Raw genomic sequence first — 24,287 nt, forward strand, 5'->3', positions numbered from 1 at the left:
GATTTTATTACCCGGCAGAACGTAGGCTTCATAATGTTTCTCATACAGGAGTTGGCGTTAAGCTTCAGTGCCGAGTTAAACAAGCAAGCTGGTAGCTACTAGAAGTGTAGTCTGATGTTGAAGGAAGGAACATGGGAGGTTTCGTGGGAATGAATAAAGTGAACACTCGCTTGTTTCCTCCTGATTGATAGAATACAGAGCTGCCACTGCATGTTTCAATCGGTCACTTTGCACTTGCGGTGTGACGAGTTCTTCCGTAGACAAATAGGTACTGCGTGTAATTATTTTCTTTGTAGAAGGCAATTCCAAACGTGAGGTTTTCCTTGTGTGCGAGGGTTTCAAGTCTTGTTTGGAATCTGTTGGTTGTAGCTGTTAAAGTTTTCCTTTTCGACAGTAATTGTTGCAGTTACAAATACTTATATATTTGGATAAATGGATGCTTGAAAAGGGAGGGCTGATATTGTCGCTGTCTACAAGAGCTTGACTCTAGTTGTGATGTCTGAATAGAATCTGTCTGTTTTTAAAATAGGCTTATATCCTAATTTGATTTACAAATAGTAATTTCGCCCGTGTGCCAGCACGCACCTCTACAGTGAGTAATACTTCTTACAGTTCTTGATAGAGAAAGCTTTACTTCCTTACGGACAGTACGATTGTCCGTGGAAGCTAATACAATAAGTTGCGTGATGCAGGTTGTAGTGGGTTTGATTCAAACTGCATAAATTCTGTAAACAAGGTATTTCATTCGCTTATTCATCTCAATCGTCTGCTTGTTTATAAAGACGGGGAGACTTCGATCGTGTTTCTATGCCTCCCTTTGTATTTACTGAACGGACTTGTGGTACCACATTCTGCTAGATGTATATAGATTTCGGCTATTTTATACTTTGAAAATGATCGCTATTTGTATTCCAAGGTTAATTAATTAAAATGGGTCAAGATTTAAATGTGAATCATTTGAGTTTATAAGAGACGAGGAGCCACTACAACGTGTCATATAATTTTAATACTATATTTTCGTTTTTACACGGATTTGCGGTGTTGTAACATTTGTGCCTAAGTAATTTTCATTGTAATTTAATTTTTTAATTCTTTGAATTAATTTCGATTATTTTGGACTTGATGTTTCGATTTATTTCAGTTAAATTATATTTCGTATTTGATAATAAATTAAATTATATTAGTTATCTAAATCAGTCTGGTTCGAGTATCATAGGCCGTAGATTAGGTTCCCTACATGTACCCTGAGATAAGAGAGGAGACCGGAAAATATTCATCGCAACGAGGCAGAAACCAGAGCCAGCTCATGCACAAAATTAAAGGATCGAAGGGTACAGTACCTTTCCATAAATCCAGGTTAGGATACCTTTGGCAGTATTCGCTGAGTGCTGGAACTGTTTGGCAATCTACCAAGTCAGAAGCAATGGAGATAAATACGAGGGCGAATGAAAATTAAGTTACACTAGCTTGACCGTGGCCAATGCGGAGCAAGCTACAGTAACTGCCGACACGTCTGATAGGCAGGTTCGTCGTGTTGTGTGTGCAGAGCGGGCCAGGTTAAATGGCGCGTCTACTGTATGTTCATTTCTAATTGGAGGTGAGTGCAACGATCAGATTTCTATTGGCTAAACGGCCAGTTGCACGGATATTGATCGTGAATTCACTGCTGTATATGGTCAGAGTGCAGTTTGTGGCCCAGGTATTGTAAAGTCGTGTAAGCAATTTGACGCCGGACGCACGGATCTCACGGGTGAATATTTCTAAAGCAGGCCCGCAACGCCCAATACCGTTGGAAATGTTGACCGTGTGGATGGGATCATTAGAGAGAATAACACTACAGGAAATAGCCAGCATGCAGTGTGGCCTCCGTTGCTCACCAGCACCTTGGATATCGTAAACTCTGTCGAAGATGGGGCTCACGGATGTTCACAAGGGACAACGTTTCCAATCGTCACTGGCATTCTGTCTGAGGGGCTGGAACCACCGAGTCAAAGAGAACATTAATGGAATGGCTCCTAGGCCAACAGAAAAGTGTTTCTTGACATGGAAGGTGCAGTGCATGAGGCAAGACAATCAACTCTGCTTCGTATTGTCAAGCCATGCCTAAGGCAGCTAAGGAAATACGCCGGAAAATTGAGCGTCGGTGTGATTTTGTTGCAAGTTAACGCAACACCCCAAATGGCCCGCCCAACGTCCGAAGCGATGCAGCAGTTCAAATGGGAGATATGTCTACATCCTCCATACAGTCCAGATTTAGCGCCATGCGATTATCATGTTTTTTCTTCGTATGTCATGTCCTCAGAATGTTGGCGATCAGTAGCATGATCGGTTATTTGTTCATAGCTGTTGTGAACAGAGTAAGCTTTGTCACCTCAAACCACTGGCTCAGGTTGACAAGCCACGATGTCTTACTTCTCCCCGGACCACGTTTAGCATTAATTTCCCCTTGGAGTATTATTTGAAGAAGGTAGTATTTACTGTTCCGCATCATATGATCAAAGTATTCTACCTTCCTTCTTTTGATGGTAGTGAGAATTTCCGGTTCTATGTTCATACGGTGCAAAACTTCTATATCGGTCATTTTAGCTTTCCAAGGTATCCTCAGCATCCTTCGGTACGTCCACATTTCAAATGCTTGCAACTTCTTGCACATGGTCTCGGTTACTGTCCTTGCCTCAAGGCCGTACGACAGAAAGCTGAAAACGTAGCACTGGAGTAGTCGTGTCCGTAGTGTAACGGAAAGGTCACGGATTGTCAAAAGTTTTCTAAGTCTCTGAATAGATGTTCTGGCCTGCTCAATTCTGCATCGGATCTCATGAGCAAGGTCCCAGTCATCATTGATGTGACATCCCAGGAGTAGTAAAATTGGACAGTTCTGCAGCCACCACCTCCTCCGGCTCCCAGAGGCCTCCTCCACCACCACCACAGCCAGAGGCCTCCTCCACCACCCGCGTGAAATTTGAATTGGTAAACAAAGCCACGTGCTTTTTGACAGCTATCATCGACAACAACGCATCGCTAACCTCACTGCTGCCATCTTGACGGGCCTAAACCTCAGTAGTACCAACTTAACCTAACTATCGCGAGATTTGAATTGGTAAACAAATCCACGTGTTTTTGACAGCCACGTGCTTTTTGGCAGACAACAACGCATCGCTAACCTAAATACTGCCATCTTGACAGGCCTAAACCTCAGTAGTACCAACTTAACCTAACTAGCGCGAGATTTGAATTTGTAAACAAATCCACGTGCTATTTTGACACCTGTCATCCGCCATCTTTAAACTACAGAGCACCGTGCTGCCCTCTTTATCGTAGTAGATGTAAATTCGTCACCTGTCATCGGCTGTGCTGCCATCTTGGCGGGCCTAAACCTTAGGGCTACCAACTTAACCTCACTAGCGCCACATTTGAATCGGTAAACAAATCCACGTGCAGCTGTCATCCGCCATCTTTAATCAAGAGAGCACAGTGCTGCCCTCTTTAGCTACTTACCTTTGAAATGTGGTGGCGAATAATTTGAAAAATGCTTTTTGACAGCAGCCATCTTTAATCCAGAGAGCACCGTGCTGCCCTCTTTAGCTAGATACCTTTGAATTCCACGTGATAGCAGCCATCTTTAATCAAGAGGGCACCGTGATGCCCTCTTTGTGGCGGTGGCAAATTCCACGTGCTCTTGTTTGGAAACAAACTCACGTGCTCTTTTCTGACAGCTGTCATCCGCCATCTTGCATCACAAACCTCAGTGCTGAACTCTTTAGCTAGATACCTTTGAAATGTGCTGGCGGCAAATTCTACATTCTCTTGTTTGGAAACAAACCTATGCGCTTTTTTGACAGCTATCATCCGCCATCTTTAATTCAGAGAGCACCGTGCTGCCCTCTTTAGCTACTTACCTTTGAAATGTGGTGGCGGTAAATTCTACGCGCTCTACAAACTCATCTGCTTTTCTGACAGCTGTCATCCGCCATCTTTAATCCAGAGAGAACAGTGCTGCACTCTATGTGATGGCGGCAAATTCCACGTGCTCTTGTTTGGAAACAAATTCTACGTGCTCTTCAGCTGTAATCCACCATCTTTAATCAAGAGAGCACCGTGCTGCCCTCTTTGTGGTGGCGGATAATTTGAAAAATTATTTTCTGACAAGCAGCCATCTTGAATCCAGAGAGAACAGTGCTGCCCTCTTTAGCTACTTACCTTTGAGGCGGTTAATTTGGAAAATTATATTTGACAAGCTGCCATCTTTAATGAAAAGAGTATCGTGCTGCTATCTTGCGGGTAATTTTTACGTCACAGCTGTCATCCACCATCTTGCATTGCTAACCTTAGTGCTGCCCTCTTTAGCTACTTACCCTTGAAAAAAATCTATTTGACAAGCTGTCATCCGCCATCTTGCATTGCAAACCTCAGTGCTGCACTCTTTAGTTGAAATGTGGTAGCGGATAATTTGAAAAAAAATCTTTTTGACAAGCAGCCATCTTTGAGCACCGTGCTGCTATCTTTATCGTAGTAGCGAACAATATAATATCTAGATGCTTTTTGCTAACAGCTGTCATCCGCCATCTTGCATCGCAAACCTCAGTGCTGCACTCTTTAGTTGAAATGTGGTGGCGGATAACTTGAAAAAATCTTTATGACAAGCATCCATCTTTAATCCAGAGAGAACATTGCTGCCATCTTTAGTTACCGCTATCTTACATCGCTTACCTCGGTGCTGCACTCTTTAGTTGAAATGTGGTGGCGGTAAATTCGAACAAGTTTAATCATACATCGGGGGGGGGAGCTAGAGTAAGCTCGTGCTGCAGTGATGACTTCATCATGCATGATGAGACATGTCCGTTTTCTTAAGAGTAAGTCGGTGTAAAGGAATGTGGTGGCGGTAAATTCGAACAAGTTTAAACATGCATCGGGAAAGCTAGAGTAAGCACGTGCTGCAGTGATGACGTCATTGTGCATGTTTAGACCTGATCGTTTTTCTTAAGAGTACGTCGGTGTAAAGCAATGCAATAAGTACAACACTTTTGAATGCGATCAAATATTTATTTACAAATGTACTACAACAGTGTTCGTTTTTGCTGCTGACAAGTTTGGTGTGCTTCTTAACAACCTATGCTTCTGAAATGCCCCCTGCAACATTCAAATTAAACAAAACATTTAGAAATATACTAAGTATGTTATGCTTTACAGAGAAGATCATATACTTCTTACCTTGTTGTTATTCCTTTTCGGAATCATCATCATCATCACGAGGTACTAGAGAAAGTTCATTCATACACTGTGTACAGTGTTCAATCCTCGGATTTGGTCCATCCCAATCATCATCACCACTTTCTCCTCGATACTTGTAATGTCGTTTACAAGTTCTGCATAAAGCTACTTCGATCGACATCTTACTGTGTAGAGGAAGGATGTCCCAAAAATTATGTACGTAAGAGGCAGCGTACGTAGATAAATATCCTGGTGGTAAGTATTGAATAAGATGTTTCGGCATCGACGATCCATGTTTATAGAACATCTTAATAGCCTCACTCACTCGTGCAAGATAAATAAGATGTTGCGTATGAGCATGCAAACAGCATGCACATTTACAGTTTTGTTCCATAGCGTACGATGTCGAAGCACACACTAATGAAAATGATAAAGATCTAGTCTTATTTATAGTCTCGTAACAATATTCGTTAGCGGATGGTAAGTAACATCACTCATATGAATAATAAGACAATAGGCTGCTGTGTTAGCAGGAATGTTTTCAGATGTTTCAAATTCTAAACGAATATCAACTGGAGATTCTTTTATAGATTCTTCATGATAAGAGCAGTCTATAACTACAATCGGTGCTTTATTTTTAAATTCTTGAGGTGTAAATAGCGGACGATCTTCTTTCTGATAATACGATGATTGAAATTTACAAAACATGTCATAGAGCTTCCCAAACTTATTTTTCTCAAAGTTAATGTCTATGTTTTCGTAGGGATACGTAATTCCGTTGAGATATAGTCTAACGTGTCATAATTTACAGTGATCAAACAGTGAGCTATCTTTTTCGAGATTGAATTTACGATTAGTTTGAAATCCAAAAATAATGTACAAGGGCTTCTCAGTAAAACGTGATGTTTTAACAGCCCAGCTATGCTTGTTTGTAGGTGGTAACACAGGATATTCATGCAGCTCCCAACTTCTAAAACGTATAGGTAATGGTGTATCATTTTCTACAATCTTGAGCAATCGAAGTTTTTCACGATCAGATAAGGTTACATGTGGAATCCGCCACAGTATACGATGCAGTGTTATTTTCGATTCTACTGATGTTTCTACTGCTTTAAGAGAATTGTAATCATTTCGATCACGGATTAGAATAAGCTCTTGTTTTGCGTTGATTATAATACGTGTAAAGTCTTTTTCGAATCCAAAAATATGTTTCAGTGATAACATACCCGCAAAAGTTCCATCCTCATTAATCATCCAGTTGTTAGTAGCTTTTGGACACCATCCAGCCATCCGCAAAAGATTACTTTCTTCATCACAGAAAGAAGGGTAGAGTTTCATTTCACTTGTAAAACCAACATTCTTCGTTCGATCTATTTCAACATTATTTACTTCATATCGCGCTTCAGAAAAGAGAAAAGCTAGAGCATGGTTGTTTAGTTGTGAAGTGCTTGGTCCACTTCCATCAGACTTTTCTAGTCGTCCTTCAATATAGAGGTAGCTTTCGTGTGGTAAGGTGCAAACATCTTGCTGATTAATAATAAAATGAATTTCATCATTGTTATTTAATCCAAACGTAAAAGATTGATAGGAATGAAGCTCACTTCGTACTACACTTTCACGACTTTCTACTGTATTCGTAATGTCTAGCATTTCTTCCATTCTGTTGTAGTAGTGTATATCCTAAATCTTGGAGTATCTGCTTATCGGTATCTGTTAAATCGATGAGTCTCTGCACACATGTACTATGTCTTCGGAATGTACACCGTGTTTTATAGATGGTTTTCATACTGGTTTAAGACGTAGTTTGTAAGCTACGTACGCGTGCTGATCTAAATGAATAAGCTGATTATGTTTATTTACAAGTCTAAGAGTAATGTTGCTAATGTGTTTTACAGACACAGGATGATAAAGAACTACTGCTGGTTTCTCACAAATAGTATATCCACGTTCCTCTGTAACAATAAAGTCGTGCAGGACGTGCGAAGGTTGTAGATTACTATTCAAGTCTGTAATAATATTACAAGTAATGTTCACATTATAATCATCGAAGAGTTTTATAGGTTGATCAGACTCGTAACATACGTTCGGTAGGAGCTTCCTCGATGAAAATCCAAGCAGTGGTCCAATCGAATCAGGTTGTGATTTGAAGTCAATCTTAAATGAAGATTCAATAACACATTTATGTGTAATGTTGCTTATAGTGATTGAGAACTTGTAATTATGATTACTAAAACTATCTTCCCCAAACTGATCATTTAACGTACTTTCAATATAGTCGTGAATATCGTCTACTGAATAACTACCTGAGGGCAGTGTTAGCACATACTCATCGTAATAGAACTTGTTTACACCATCACGCACATTATAGATTTTATTGTAGCTTTCAAACGATACTAGTCCAGGACTATGCGGCTGATAGCTAAGTTCGATTGGTGGATTAAAATAGATGGTTGTTTCAGGTCCTTCTCCACGTACAGCAAACGTTCTTTCACTGTTCGTCATCACGTAGATACTAATACACTTTCTCTACTGTCTGGGTTTGATATAAGAACATAAGATATAATCGTCCGCACATGCGTGTATTAAAGTTTTGCACACGGTTTTTATTGTAAACAATGTCCGCACTGCTTCCGAAATAACGTATGAGCTCAAAAGGGGGAGGTAAGTCTCCATAGCTATCAAAATACCATACTTTAGATTTACGTTTTACATAAGCAACGTAATGAGTTCCAGGTCCACGAATGTCGTCCAAGTTAATTACGGCACTTTCACGTTCACGTGGGCGCGCTGGTAGTTGATCGCGCATATACACTCCTCGAAAATAATGAATTCCTAGTTGTTTAGCAAACGTAAAAACTTCATCATGCGTTAGAGCTCGATATGGCAGTGCATTCAGTACACGTTTTTTGGAGAAATGTAGATACCAAGCCCTTTCTTGTATGGCGCTAGCTTCATGTTCACACCTTTGCCTCGTAACGCAATTGCCCCCATCGTCTTGTTATGACGTTCACTCTCTTTCAACTGTTGTTTCGCTTCTTCTACAGCTTTGACAGTCCTCGCTACAGCACTAGCACCACCTAGCAATGACCCAAAAGCTGCTAAGCCAGCAAACAGCGCAGGAAGAAATCCTCCTCGTTTTGGTACAGGAAAAATTCGTGCACGTTTACTAAATATTGCTCTGCACTTTGGAGAAATTCTCGCTCTTGCTGCGCGTAACGCCTTAGTAATAGCTACACGAGGATTGTATTCCCCTCGAATAGCTTTTTGCCCAGCCTTTATAACATATTTCTATCTAACAGCTTTCACTTTCTTCTTCTTCTTCATGTCGTTTGGATATCGTTGTTTCACCATGCTGGACACGACTTTACTAGTCAAGAGCAAATCATAAACTAACCGTTACCTCTTGTTTCGTTTAATATATATATATATATTACTATTACGTAATTTATGATTCAGTTATCATGAAGATTATAAAGCAGCAAGACACGCTACCTGTTACCGACATTGTACCACATCTCTTACCTAGTTCTAGTACAACTACAAGAAAATGTCATGGAACGTTGTTTCCTTTTACTGTTCGATGTATTATATCAGGTCCGTCGGGATGCGGGAAAACAAATCTTTTACTCACACTTATTACTTCTGTAAATGGTATACGCTTCGAGAATATTTACGTTTTCGCAAAGTCACTCTATCAGCCGCTATATACTATTCCACAAACTGTAATGCACGATCTAGTTAAAGATGGAATAAGATATTTTAAATTTAATTCGCATGAGCAAGTACCATCACCAGACGATGTGCTTCCTCATTCTCTTATGATCTTTGATGTTGTCGCAACAGAACAGCAAAACGTTATTCGTGCATTCTTTAGTATGGGTCGGCATAAATATGTTGATTGCATCTATTTGTGCCAAACCTATTCTCGTGTGCCTAAGCCGTTGATACGAGACAACGCAAATGTTATTGTGCTTTTTCGGCAAGATGAGCGCAACATGCGACATGTGTACAACGATCATGTTAACACTGATATGACATTCGATGACTTTAAACGTATGTGTGCTAAATGTTGGTCATTACAACGTTACAGCTTTTTAGTTATTGATAAAGAAAGTGATGTACAGCATGGACGATATCGCATGGGTTTCGATCATTTTATATGCATTAACACAGAATTAGAGTAACTACTTGATTAAAAACCATCATCGTGTAAACATCTAGCAAGGAGATCACAAAACATATCATCCAAGCTCGAAACAATATTCGACGGAAATTTAAGGAGCTTAAACGTATTCAAGCAGACACGGATTTATTTTTAAAAACACAAGTAAGTACACCACTCAAAGAAATTTTTAATTCTGCTTCATTAACGCAGTCTACTTCAAGTTTTGCTTCTATGCAAACATCATATCATAAAGAGAAGCATGAAGAAGAAAAAGCATGAACAAGAAAAGGAAGAGAAGAAGCAGGATGTAGATCAAGAAGAGGAAGATAAGGAAGAAGAAGAAGAACTTAATGATACATCACCATCTGAGCGTGTTGAGTTTTTAACTTTCAGATGTTATTGCTGAAACACCTACTACATCGACGCAAAATCTACCATCTTTGTCTGAGATTATGATTACACCAGAGTATCGCAATCACTTTAGAACTTTTATTCAAGATACCTATGGATCTCTCTTTGCACCTTATATAGAAAAACGTTTTACAAGACAAACTGACACTACCTACGGTATTCGCTACGAAGATGACTGTTTCCGGATAGGAAATTCAAATGTTAAGATTAATAACAACAAACTCATTGTAAAAGGTGTTACCTATAAACCTACGAAAGGACTCTTAGAACTTCTTCTCTCACGAATACCTGACAAGGATATAATTTTACAAGATTATCTTAAAAAATATATAGCAATACTTTTTGCTACTGATGCAACACGACGTAATTACAAGAGAACAGAAGCTGTAAATGCGAATAAGAGTTACAAGTATCGTGAGTTTATTTCTAAGCTGTTTCCGACATGCACGTAGTCTTGATGTTATCTACAAGCCTTTGTTGCCGTATGTGGATGTAAGTTACTGGAATGACCCAAACTTACTCGTTGAACGATTACAACTTTTAAGAGCATCGCAAGAGGCTGGTCACACTGGTCACGGATCAGAAATTCTAGAAATAGAAAGAGAACGACGTTATGCCGATATTATTTTGTAATGGCTCGTCAAGGGAAGATCTCACCTGTAAAGGTAAACATCGCACATGAGTTACATAAACTAGCACGTCGCACCTACTGTCGCAGACGCGTTATTACACGAGGAAAAGATGATCTCTGGCAAGCAGACTTAGTAGAAATTATTCCATATGCCTCTAGTAATAAGGGGTATAAGTATCTACTTACTGTTATCGATGTGTACTCGAAGTTTGCTTTTGCACAACCCGTGCGTTCTAAAACAGCAGCTCAAGTTAAAGAAGCATTTAAACATATTGTTGAAGAATCGAAACGCTGCCCAAGGCTTCTTCAAACTGATCAAGGTAAAGAGTTTTACAACAAGGATTTTTCTTCTTACCTCAAGTTACTTGGCATTCAACACTACTCTACGTTCAGCAATCTCAAGGCAAGTGTTGTAGAACGCTTTAATCGTACACTCAAAACAATGATGTGGCGAGAATTTACAGCGCAAGGTTCATATCGTTGGATTGATCTGCTACCTAGACTTTTATCTACCTACAACGATACACCTCATCGCACTATCGGAACAAAGCCACGTCTTGTTACAAAGAATACACCTCGTATAAATGCTATTCATGTTGTAATTAAAAGAGCTGATCCACGTCGCAATCGCTTTAAAGAAGGTGATTTTGTTCGCATCAGCAAAGACAAGTCTGTCTTTGCAAAAGGATACACACCTAATTGGAGCACTGAAATTTTTCAAATCAGAAGTGTTAAGCTTACTAATCCAGTTACGTATTTACTTCGCGATCTCAGAGGACAGCCTATCGAAGGAGGATTCTACATCGAAGAACTGCGAAAACAAAATATCCTGATCACTATTTAGTTGAACGTGTTATTCGACGTCGTGGCAATAAACTGTATGTTAAATGGCTTGGTTTTAATAACAGCTTTAATTCATGGATTAATAAAGAGGATGTACTTTAAATCTTATGTGTGTTTTCTTTTAATCCTCTACGTTTCCTTTCTTCTAAGTCACTAGGACATGCTGTAGGATTAAACAACACCTGTAATATGTTTTGACAATTCATACTTATTTAAGAATATATATATACATTTTATCCTTTGTTTATTTTACGGTCTTTGTCACTCAGTTTTCGTTTTATTACACCAACAACGACAAGTGCTGCTATATTCTTCTGAGCAGCTAAAGCACTAGATAATGACACACACACACAGCATAACTGTACGAAGCAGATTTTAACAGCTACACGACATACTCTATGCAGGCAGCATGTAACTACGTGTCAGGCGAACGTGTTCTAGGGCCGCAGGGGAGATGAAGCACGAAGAAAAGAAGATCAATCACTCTATTGATGAGTCCACGCCCAACATGCTTCCTCATCTTTCTCCCAGCACGTTTCTTCACCTTTTCCTTGTTTACTCTCTCCACAGCCATGATAAGTGTTTATAAGCGAAGACAACTCGTTAGTTTCAGGTCCGTGATACAGTTTAATTAGTTGACATGTACGGGACTGTCTCACAGAAGGTCTTCTACCTAAACTCACGTGTTCATGATGTAAACTACACGTTTGAAGCTCTGACAAAACAGGATCTTGAGTCCACTCACGAGGCACCTTATCCCAAATCTTCTTTACAACATTCGCAGCTACATTAACCAAAAATGCCTTTGGTAATACATTTAACTCTTCTTCAGAAAAAGTGTATAGTTTCTTTTTGCATGCATAAAACTTTACGATCGCCTTTTCAACTGCATTACACTTAGTATCTGTTAGATATGACATGATGTCTTTACTCTACAAATGTTTCTTTTACACTAAGGTTATTTCGACACTGCAGTTTACATATGTTGTTCCCTTCCCGGCATGCACTGCAACACAACCAATCAAAGAGCATGCATACATGTTGTAAAGACTGTTTACTTGTTTCTCTACTATGCTCTTTCGGAAGAGTTTTAAATGATGGGCACCCCAATTCATGCATGTCGATAATTTCACACGATGATGGTAGAAAATCACGCAACCATTCTTTCTTTTCACAACCCTTTAAAAGAACCAGATCTGCTCTTGACAAATGTGCATTCATCATTAAAGGTATAAAACGATAAGGTATTCCTTTTTCTTCCCACTTCAAACCTAAATTGTTTTCAATCCACTGAGTCTGCTTTTTATCTTCATCTGTTTGCAAACAGTAAGGGAACGGTGGACTAAATACTAAACTAACAAGTTTTGGTGCCCACTACACACTGCAATCTAACACAGCCACCTCTTTAAACACAAATTTGTTTCCGTTTACTCTAAAGCATTGCACATCAACTATTAATGTTTTTGTCATGTTTGCACTCCATTCTCTATCACTGTTTCTCGAAGACTAAAGCTTTTAGTCAACGAACGGGTTTAAACTTGCACAATAACGTCATCACTGCAGCACGTGCTTACTCTAGCTCCCCCGATGTATGATTAAACTTGTTCGAATTTACCGCCACCACATTTCAACTAAAGAGTGCAGCACTGAGGTTTGCGATGCAAGATGGCGGATGACAGCTGTTAGAAAAAAAGCGTCTAGATATTAAATTGCTCGCTACTACGATAAAGATAGCAGCACGGTGCTCAAAGATGGCTGCTTGTCAAAAAAGATTTTTTTCACATTATCCGCTACCACATTTCAACTAAAGAGTGCAGCACTGAGGTTTGCAATGCAAGATGGCAGATGACAGCTTGTCAAATAGATTTTTTCAAAGGTAAGTAGCTAAAGAGGGCAGCACTAAGGTTAGCAATGCAAGATGGTGGATGACAGCTGTGACGTAAAAATTACCCGCAAGATAGCAGCACGATACTCTTTTCATTAAAGATGGCAGATTGTCAAATAGAATTTTTCAAATTAACCGCCTCAAAGGTAAGTAGCTAAAGAGGGCAGCACTTTTCTATCTGGATTAAAGATGGCTGCTTGTCAAAAAAGAATTTTTCAAATTATCCGCCACCACAAAGAGGGCAGCACGGTGCTCTCTTTATTAAAGATGGTGGATGACAGCTGAAGAGCACGTAAAATTTGTTTCGAAACAAGAGCACGTGGAATTTGCCGCCACCACATAGAGTGCAGCACTGTTCTCTCTGGATTAAAGATGGCGGATGATAGCTGTCAGAAAAGCACATGAGTTTGTAGAGCGCGTAGAATTTACCGCCACAACATTTCAAAGGTAAGTAGCTAAAGAGGGCAGCACGGTGCTCTCTGAATTAAAGATGGCGGATGATAGCTGTCAAAAAAGCGCATAGGTTTGTTTCCAAACAAGAGAATGGAGAATTTGCCGCCAGCACATTTCAAAGGTATCTAGCTAAAGAGTGCAGCACTGAGGTTTGTGATGCAAGATGGCGGATGACAGCTGTCAGAAAAGAGCACGTGAGTTTGTTTCCAAACAAGAGCACGTGGAATTTGCCACCGCCACAAAGAGGGCATCACGGTGCCCTCTTGATTAAAGATGGCTGCTGTCACGTGGAATTCAAAGGTATCTAGCTAAAGAGGGCAGCACGGTGCTCTCTGGATTAAAGATGGCGGATGACAGCTGCACGTGGATTTGTTTACCGATTCAAATCTGGCGCTAGTGAGGTTAAGTTTGTAGCCCTAAGGTTTAGGCCCGCCAAGATGGCAGCACGGCCGATGACAGGTGACGAATTTACATCTACTACGATAAAGAGGGCAGCACGGTGCTCTGTAGTTTAAAGATGGCGGATGACAGGTGTCAAAATAGCACGTGGATTTGTTTACAAATTCAAATCTCGCGCTAGTTAGGTTAAGTTGGTACTACTGAGGTTTAGGCCTGTCAAGATGGCAGTACTGAGGTTATCGATGTGTTGTTGTCTGTCAAAAAGCACGTGACTGTCAAAAAAACACGTGGATTTGTTTACCAATTCAAATCTCGCGCTAGTTAGGTTAAGTTGGTACTACTGAGGTTTAGGCCCGTCAAGGTGGCAGCAGTGAGGTTAGCGATGCGTTGTTGTCGATGATAGCTGTCAAAAAGCACGTGGCTTTGTTTACAAATTCAAATTTCCCGCGGGTGGTGGAGGAGGCCTCTGGCTGTGGTGGTGGTGGAGGAGGCCTCTGGCAGGTCTCTGGCTGTGGTGGTGGTGGAGGAGGCCTCTGGGAGCCGGAGGAGGTGGTGGCCGCAGAACTGTCCAATTATACTACTCCCAGGTATTTAAATGTTGCCACTCTTACGATCTGGTTCTTTGCTGTGAGATTACGTTGTATGCCATCTTATTTCCTGCTTATAAACATCTGTTTGGTCTTCTTTGTATTAAGCCTCAAGCCAATGGCGCTGCTGGCTTCAATAACAGCATTTAATAGTTCCTGTAGATCCTGGAGATTGGGTGCAAGTAGCACAGTGTCATCGGCATACCTGATGTTATTTATGGTGAAACTATTAACTACAACTCCTTGAGTCTTTCCGTAAAGAACATCTCGAAAAATCTTTTCTGAATAGCTGTTGAAAAGCATGGATGAAATAATACAGCCTCGGCGAGCTCCTTCATCCGAGGCACGACCATCAACTCCTCTGGTTCCAGTAGAGATTACCAATAATGCAGATCAAGTCCTAATTCTTGAAGAATGTTCATCATGGCGGACTGTATCGAAGGCTTTTTCGTAATCGATGAAACAAGCAAAAACATCGAAAGTGACATCTCGGCAACCTTGTACTAATATCTGCAGACTGAATAATGCCTCTCTAGTACCAAAACCATGTATGAAGTCAAACTGTGAGGTTCAAATATTCTCCTGACATTTATGATAAATTCGCGCGTGCAAGACCTTCAGGAATACTTTCAGAACGTGGCCCATCAAACTAATTGTTCTAAACTCACTGCAGAATTTGGCATTGGCTTTCTTAGGAAATATTACGAAAGTTGATTTGACCTAGTCTCGAGGAATGGTTCCACTGCGGTGAATACTGTTGAATAGTTCAAGCAGTTTCAATATCTCAGCATACTTATCATCAGGGTCTGGAGCCTTTCCATTCTTCGCTGTTCTGCACGTGGGATATCCACAACATCGTCTGCCCAAGCACCACGATCCTTATTTCCGTGGTCCAAGAAGAGATTTTGTTCATATTCCAGTTCCTCTTCTGTGCTTGCTAAGATGTCACTACCTTTCTTCTTGTATACACCGGTTAATGTTTCACTTTCTTGTTCATGTTGAAAAAATCATGTTTTGAATTCAGTAATTCTATTTTGTTGCATTCCTCGGAGAGTTGTTGATCTTTTGCATTCGTTACATAATGTCGTATTAACTTCGGCGAACTTTTGTACTTTACTTCAGAATTTCTTCTGTCACCCGCGGATTGTTGTTCCTTCTTCCAGCATCTCTTAATTTTACTTGACGTATGTCGTTAACTGCGTATTTGATGCGTTTCCAAATGCCTTCAATATAATTTACATTCTCGCTGTTTTGAACTTCCGCAGGTTTTACACGTAGGGCTGACTGACATTCATCCTTCAGTGGTTGATGTTGAAGTTTCTGAATCTCAATCCGACTGAAACTCCCCTTTCAATGGCATTTCCTCATCCTGAGATTCATAGAAGCAAACACTGAGTTGATATCGGTACCAGGGTATGTTTTCACATATTTGATAGAATTTCTGAGCCGCTTGTTAATTGTGACGTAACCATTCTGGTTTCCAACAATGCCGTCAGCACGTATAGAGGCGACTTGGAGGTACCTGGAAATATGTGCTTGCTATAATAATGCCCTCCTCCTGACACATCTGGACCAGTCGATCACTTCGAGGATGCGTGCTCCTAATCCGTAGTTACCGACTACATCAGCACGTCCGCCCATCACAATGTTTATCTCAGGTGGTTTGACAGGGCTGCTTCTATTTTCGTGTAAAAATCTTCGACATCAACGTCTGACGCATCACATGTTGGAGCGTATGCTTGGATGATATTCACTGAAATTGGTCGGGCATTAAGCATACTCTATCTGATACTGGTACAACAGCTTTCACATACTAACTGATGACTCGATGTACAATTAAACCTACGCCGTTAAGATGGCGAGGACCGTCATTACGCGAATAATATACCTGGTAATCACTGACTACACTCTTTCCTGAATGAGGCCAACGCTTTTCATTCATGACAAGAACGTCGATCTCGAGTCTCTCCATCCCTCTGATGGTGTTATTAGTCTTTCCACTTTGAAACAAGCTACGAACATTTCACGCTATCCCTCTCGTGACTGCCCGGTGATTTTTAGCACCCCCTGCTCACTGAAGGGCTGCCGGGGACTGGGGGCTTGGCTTTATGTTTTCCTGTTCTGCTAAAGATTTTCCTGGGGATTGTTTCCCTTTGTCTTCCTCGTGCAGTTTTGAGACCGCTTACACCACTATAGTTTCGCTCCCAAATGTGCAGCACATCACCGTATCAGTCTACACCATGGCTAACGCCAACTTGCACTAATAACGAAGCTGCTGCCCTCTGTAATTATGGATTCCACTGGAGGATCATATCTCTCCCTAAAGGCTCAACCGCTCGAAGCCGTTGGCCTTTTAGGGTGGTCAGGTTATTTCCTGCCGCCGAACATTCGGCGTTGAGACTCTGGCTATACGGTATACTCCATATATCATATCAGATTCTCTGGTCTAGGAAACACCTGATACGTAGTGTAGTATTCCTATATGAATCGTGGTTTCTATGGCAATCACGTCAAAATCCGACAAGATGGCTGACACTTCCGGAAAGAATCTATAGTCAGATATGATAAATTGCTGTTCTTTCTAGTGTTATCTATGGAATGATTGTAGGAAATCCAATATGGCTCTCACTTAGAGCGTAAAACTTTCATAAATATAACCCTAGCAATAGCAAATAAAGTTCGTAAAACTACTAGACAACATCAACACTAGATCAAAATAAGCCACAAACATCCACCAGAAACCACAACAGACACGTACTACTTGCATATCATTGGCGTGCATTGTTCGAATATGAGACGGGTGATATAGATGATATTCGGGAAATATAATTCAGATTCCCTATGGGAATCAACATCTATATCATGTGATAGCCAAGCAGGCATCAATTTTTGGTAAAGAGACAAAGTCTCTCATAGTACATTGGCACTGCTGGTGGCTCTACGTAGCCTACGCAGTGGCCTCCGCGGTGTGCCCTGGCCAGCGTCTTGGTAGGTGTGCTAAGTACCAACTGATGAGCTCAACATAGCACACGAGGGCGAAACGCTGGCAATCAGGAATGAGTTAGCTGGAAAATTTATAATGTCCAATAACGGACCATTTATATTGATATTATTGAGACGGGTAGCCAGGACAGAATATCATGTGCCTTGCTGCATATGCAACCAGTATCGCGCATGAGCGGAGCGTGTGAGCTAAATGCCCGAGTTTGTTCCAATTCGTTCGACAGAGCATGTTCGAAGCGAAGCTTGCTGACTGGGGAAGATGGCCTTGATTGCTTTACTAACGTTGCAAGCAATGCGGTCCCTCCAGATATAGGGAAGGTCTTGTTCACATAGAGCAAAGCCTGGGGATTCGGAGGTACAAAAGGGTGAAAGAATGGTTGAATTACCCGTTAGTTTTGAGCTGAAGTTCACTATGCCACGTGAATGGACGGACAGTGTTGTGACTAAAATTCAAAGCAGTGAATATAAACTAATCAAGAGAGATGGGCTCAGTTCTGGTATTTGGAAGAAGTTTCTACTTGTTGTCACTGCAGATAGTCAGCAGACAGGGTATGTTTCCTGTGAAGCGTGCAAAACATTGCCCCAATGTAAGTAGTCAGCAGCCGGAGAGCAGGGGTGCTCAGTTCGCAAATAGGACGCACAAGGATGTGGCATGCATAGGGAAATGATCTTAAATTGTGGCATATAATAAAGAAAATACGGAATAAAATTCACATATGGCATGGCTTATTAACAAAATAAATTAATCTCAAATCGTCATCCTTCAGAACTGTGATAGTGGAAATGATCGCTAACGACACGATCGCTACAAACGAATGGGGTGGTACATAATTTCTCGCCCTAACAAATCACAATTACATCTTAATTTCAATAATTTTGTTCATGTTAACAGATTTCTTTCAGTTCACTGAAAGCTCTGGATTCAGGTGATCCACTCTGAAATATTTGAAAGAGAAAAAATTAAACTTTGTACTATAATCACATTAAGTTTACAATTATCTACCCAAAATTTACGTTTTATCATTACATAATTTGATGCTACACTTTCTCTTTAAAACTGAATCGACTCAATGAAATAATAATCTGTTCAATTACCAGTCGCTTACTGGACTAGCGAAATTAAATAAATAACTAAAGTCTAGAAATGTCGTAATATACATTTGAAATGGTCTGCCTAACTCAAAATTTAACTTCTGAAATGCCATATCACAAATCCGGGATGCGAATATTAAAAAAATCAACACTGTCCACATCGTGTAACAACATCTGAGACAAAATATGAAAAAGTAAATTCAACAATACCATAACCATATTATAATACTAAATCACATCAATATTTACACAATATTTTACACTATCTACACATTTGGCTACTCAAAAGATGATCATAACGTCAGGATATCATCGAATAATTCTAGGATAGCTGAGTGTACCTTAAAGTTTCTAATATTCAGTCAGATGAGCTGAATGAAACTCCTCGAACATTCGGGAAAATCTCTAATCCGGGCAAAGTCTCGAATATTGTTCCAGAACCACCGTGAGTTAACGTGAACATTACATTTATAAATTACAGAAGACTCGGGATAAAACTAATTAAGCATAACTCCTCGAAGACGTATTCAAATCCAAACATACGTAGGTTCATCATCCTAAATCACGCAAATATACACCATATTACACTACCACATTATCACTTGCCTCAATAACCACCTTCTATAATCATGGCGTGACTCTATTCTGGAAGAACTATATCAGTTATCCACTACAATTTAATTTCTCTAGAAGACAAAATTATTACATTAATAATAATGAAACCTCTAATAATGACCAATATTATACAACGATACATTTGTGGTCCACCCCGGGATCTCACAAATTCATTCCAATAACATCACGCGTATATAATTCTCGAAGATTCAATCCACCTACCGGTTCTCAAGTCTTGACTTAACTATCTCTGTTCCGCACTTACATACACGTGTTCTGATTCAAAATGACGGAATCATTTTTTTAAGACTTAAGTTCAAATATCACACAATTATATTCCAACGGATACCATATACGAGTATATATTGCTTCTGTGCGACGACTCTACATCCAGTAAAATCTAATCTACGTACACGAATGTTCTAATATCATTCTCCACCTATCGTAGCTATAATAAATTTGTAAGATGAAACCCTGAAAATTATTACTGCCTGATAAACGCAGCATAATTCATAAATCATGTACACCATACAATATCACATTACGCCTACCTGACGGAGATAAATATGTGAGGATCATCTATTGTCACTATAATATGGCAAAGTACTACGACAACACAACTGAAACAGACCGCAAGACCATTTACCAACTACAACTACATAACTATCCACTACTGAACAGATTGTATTATACAATTGCGTCGACTTAGCTTTAGGATGTCTTCCTGATGGTGAACGGCTGGTCGTCCTCAATAATACAATCATAGGTGCGTTTCTCTTAACTCATCGCCGTCAGCTATGGTCACATAGTTTTAGGCCTCCATTTCAGCACCCACACACATAGCGGTATGTGACATCACCATGATGATGTTCATAACTATCCTCTTCTTGAATTTCAGGCTGAAACTGGTACAATACAGATCAATAAATTTGTTACACAACACTTCCTGGAAATATTGTTCGAATACTAAACACTGTAGGCAGCTCAACTTAACTTGACGTCTGTTGTGTTACGTGTGTTGGGATATCCGACTATGTTAAAACACAGTTCAACTTCCTCAAGTATAGCCGTCCGCTATCGAACCAAGTACTTGTTTAAATGGCGCGTCGAAAATGACTCACATACGGCGATTCACACACTGACACAGTAACCTACTTCTCCCTTCTCAGCTGGCAAGCTGGAGTCCTTGAAGCTCAGCGCACGCGCGCTCTGACCGGAAATCTCGTCAAAGTAACAACTGTAATAATTTCCCACTTTGGTTTTAGTCGTAAGATAATGTTCAGAAATGTTGTCATTAATTTCATTATTATAATTGTTATTATTGGAGCACACATTGCCTTTCTAGCACGGTGTTTGATAGTATCACGTCGTTCACATGGTTGGTTACAACCGGTGTTGGTCTACAGGCTTATTGTACGCTAGCGAGGCGCACTCTCTTTCTTTCTTTCTTTCTTTCTTTCTTTCTTTCTTTCTTTCTTTCTTTCTTTCTTCTTTCTTTCTTCTTTCTTCCTTCTTAGACGGCTTCAGTCCTAATCGCCGACACCCGGATAAAGTCTTATGGCTTAAACAATTAATTCGAAGAGTATTACATCCACAGGTGAAGTCAATGTGAATCCAAAGAGTGCGAATCCAACATATACCACTCAGTTCATATATTCGAGCCATCGGGCCTATCGAAACTGTCACAACGTATAAAACCGGTACAACTCATTAAAACAAGTTTGCAAATTTAATGCTGCCTTTTCTCTCCAAGTATTGCCCGGCATTAGAAAGCAAACCATAACTAGCGCGTGTGTTTTCATGTGTGCCAAATATTTCTTCTTCTTTATCTGTCGATCTTCCAGGTTCGGTTTATCCCTCGAACTCAGCGAAGGATCCCACCTCTACTGGAGCTTCAGATTCCGGGTCGGGGATACAATTGGAGAGGGCAAGCAGTGCTTCGCCCAGGCGGCCTCACCTGCTATGCTGAACAAAAGCCTTGCGGAGCGACGGGAAGATTGGAATGGATAGACGAGGAAGAGGGAAGGACGCGGCCATGGCCTTAAGTTATGTACCATCCCGTCATTTGCCTGGAGGAAAAGTGGGAATCACATAAAACCACTTGCAGAATTGCTGAAGTGGGAATCGAACCCACCTCTACTCATTTGACTTTCCGAGGCTGAGTGGACCCCGTTCCAGCCCTCGTACCACTTTTCAAAATTCGTTGCAGAGCCGGGAATCGAACCCGGGCCTTCGTGTGTGGCAGCTAATCCCACTAAAGACTACATCACAGAGGCGGACATGCCAAAGATTTCCGACCGTTCAGCACTGTTGCCGGAGAAAGCTTTAAAGAATTAGGGCAAACCTGATTAATATCGGTACTAATTTTGGAAAAATAGATATTGATGATGTGTTACGGCATCCTTCCGCCGTCAGCAGAAACGTCCAAGCAAAGGCGAAGCGAAATAACGCCACCGATTATTTGTGTTATGCTCGGCTACCGTTGCCATGTGGAGTGACCAATACAGCGTATAGACAGAGAGTGGAAGTTGGTCGGTAATGTGCTTTCTGCTACAAACTTTCCAAATGCAAAGAAAACAAGTTCACATTCCTCAGTGTAATAAGAAAGACAGGATTTTTTTTTGTAACAGATCAGGGTTCAAACGTAAAGAAAGCTTTCGAAAGTCATAGACTTCTGCCTTGTGCTGCTCACTGCATAAACACACCACTTGTGCACGTATTTCGTGTGTTCCGGGTTCTCTGTAGAACGCAGAGGTGGAACACTGTGCTGGGTCAAAGACGACTTTCAAATAAACAAACAAGAAGATCTCAGGTACAGAGCTAGAATAGGTAAGTTACGATTACAAAGGTTCCAACATCTCAAATGTTGCGTTTAGGTACATAGTCAAGGAGACGAATCTCCCAATTTCTTTCACAAAAAGTTCTAAATCACAATTTACAAGAGCACTTTGCTCTGAAGGTTACAAGTTATTGTCTTCCAAAGGCGCCACACAAATATGTGCTCTATAATTGAACGAAGGAGACTGCGTCTTACACTTTGTGGGCCGCCCCTACAATTTACAAGACCGTATTGGTAGTCTTTTAAATTTACGTGCAAGAAATATTACTAGGGTGTTGAGTACCCATTCTACCGGGTCTTTGTGAAAAAAACTGGTTAAAGTTAATGGCCCAAAAATCAAAATATATGGAGGCTGAAACTTGCGCTCCTTGATATCAAAGATTAAAACCCTACTTGGGCTAGTGGCCCGACGATGCAGAGGCTAATCCCACACTACTTAGGTGACTAGATGGATAAGTTAAGTTGCAATTTACAAGCGAAAACTGTTACAAAGTCATAGTCACCTCAAGATTAATTGAAGCGGAACAGTTCAAGTACTTGAAATTTTACATGGGAAGAAACCGATTTTTACATGTTAGGAAATTGACTGTTACATAGTCAAAGATAGGAACCTTCCCCTCGAGGCGGCTTGCGGAGATAACTACTGAGTTAGAAACTGGTGGCCATTACCTTATCTGATGTTCTGCCTGCCGTGGAATGAGGCTCGCACACTCAGTAACACGACGATCAATAAGAGAATTTAGCTTGAAAAGGTGTCAGCTTTTATACTCGAGAGGAAGGTTCGAGAAGGCTCTGGACTAAAACCAGACACACCTTCTCATTATCTTGGGCAGTCGAAACGTTACAGGAAGCCGATGATTGGCAGGAAAATACACAAAATTTTCTATTGGTTGAGATCCCAAGTTGGCGGAATAAGTAAGAAGTGTTGCAAACATTGAAGTATCAAAACATGGAAGGTCAATTCAGTTCAGAAAATCTATGAACACAAAATTTCTTTAAATTTCTAGTTATTCCACTTTGCGTGACATAAGTTCTTTAATAGAGACATCTATGGAGAAAAGTCCAAACTTCTTGAAATAGCTGTTTTAAACTTTAATACACTAAAAACAATAACAAAAGGAATCCCTTCAGTTTAGGAAACCTTAAAGTAACACATTACTCTATCACTTTATTAGCGACATCTTTTGGTCAACATCCCAACTTCTTCTTATGTGATGAATAGCGTTCTTGAAGGCAAAGTGCACGGGGTTGACGTGTACCTCGCGGTACACGATGAAACGAGATGCTCCATTATCTGCTCAGCTTCAAACAACGGTACGATGTTACAGTCTGCTTTTAAGCAGTATGATCAAATTGTTGCGCTGTTGCCAAAATCATAATGCCTTCCAAAAGTTAGATGTATTCAGTTATGAGGTTGCAGAAGAGATGGTAGCTTTCCTTAAAGCAGTAGCGTAGCCAGGATTCCAGTTTTGGAGGGAGGGGCATTCATCGATAATTTTATTTTGATGGGTGTCCAAACTTCCAGAATTTAGGTGGTGTAGAATACCTAACAAGGAAATGAGTGGCAGTAAGAGTGGTGGATCCCGGAAGCTAATAGTAATCTTCTTCTTCTTCTTCTTCTTCCCCGGCATTCCCACATCTGTGGGGTCGCTGTGCGAACTGTGTCGCACTTGTGGATTTGGCCCTGTTTTACTCCCGGATGTCCTTCCCGACGCCAGCCCTATATGGAGGGATGTAATCACTGTTGTGTGTGTGTCTGGTGGTTGGTAGTGTAGTATGTCTGAATATGAAGAGGAAATTGTTGGGACAAACACCCAGTCCCCGAGCCATAAGAATTAATCAAACGCGATTGAAATCCCCGACCCGGTGGTGAATCGAACCCGGGACCCTCTGAACTGAATGCCTCCACACTGATCATTCAGCCAATGAGTCGGACTCCGGAAGCTAATATGAATATTCATTATATATAAAATGCTTAATAAATGTAAACTCGTTAAAACTCATGGGGTGTCTGGACTCCTTGGACGACAATCCACTCCCCCCGCGCTACCTCTGTTACTCCCATCCCAACATAATTGCAGCATTTCATATATTCCGAGTACAAGTGAAATGAATGCAAGAATAAACAGTTTGAGTAAAGTAGCAATATTCTGGTT

Source organism: Anabrus simplex, chromosome 5, assembly GCF_040414725.1.
Source record: "Anabrus simplex isolate iqAnaSimp1 chromosome 5, ASM4041472v1, whole genome shotgun sequence".
NCBI classification, from domain to species: Eukaryota; Metazoa; Arthropoda; class Insecta; order Orthoptera; family Tettigoniidae; genus Anabrus; species Anabrus simplex.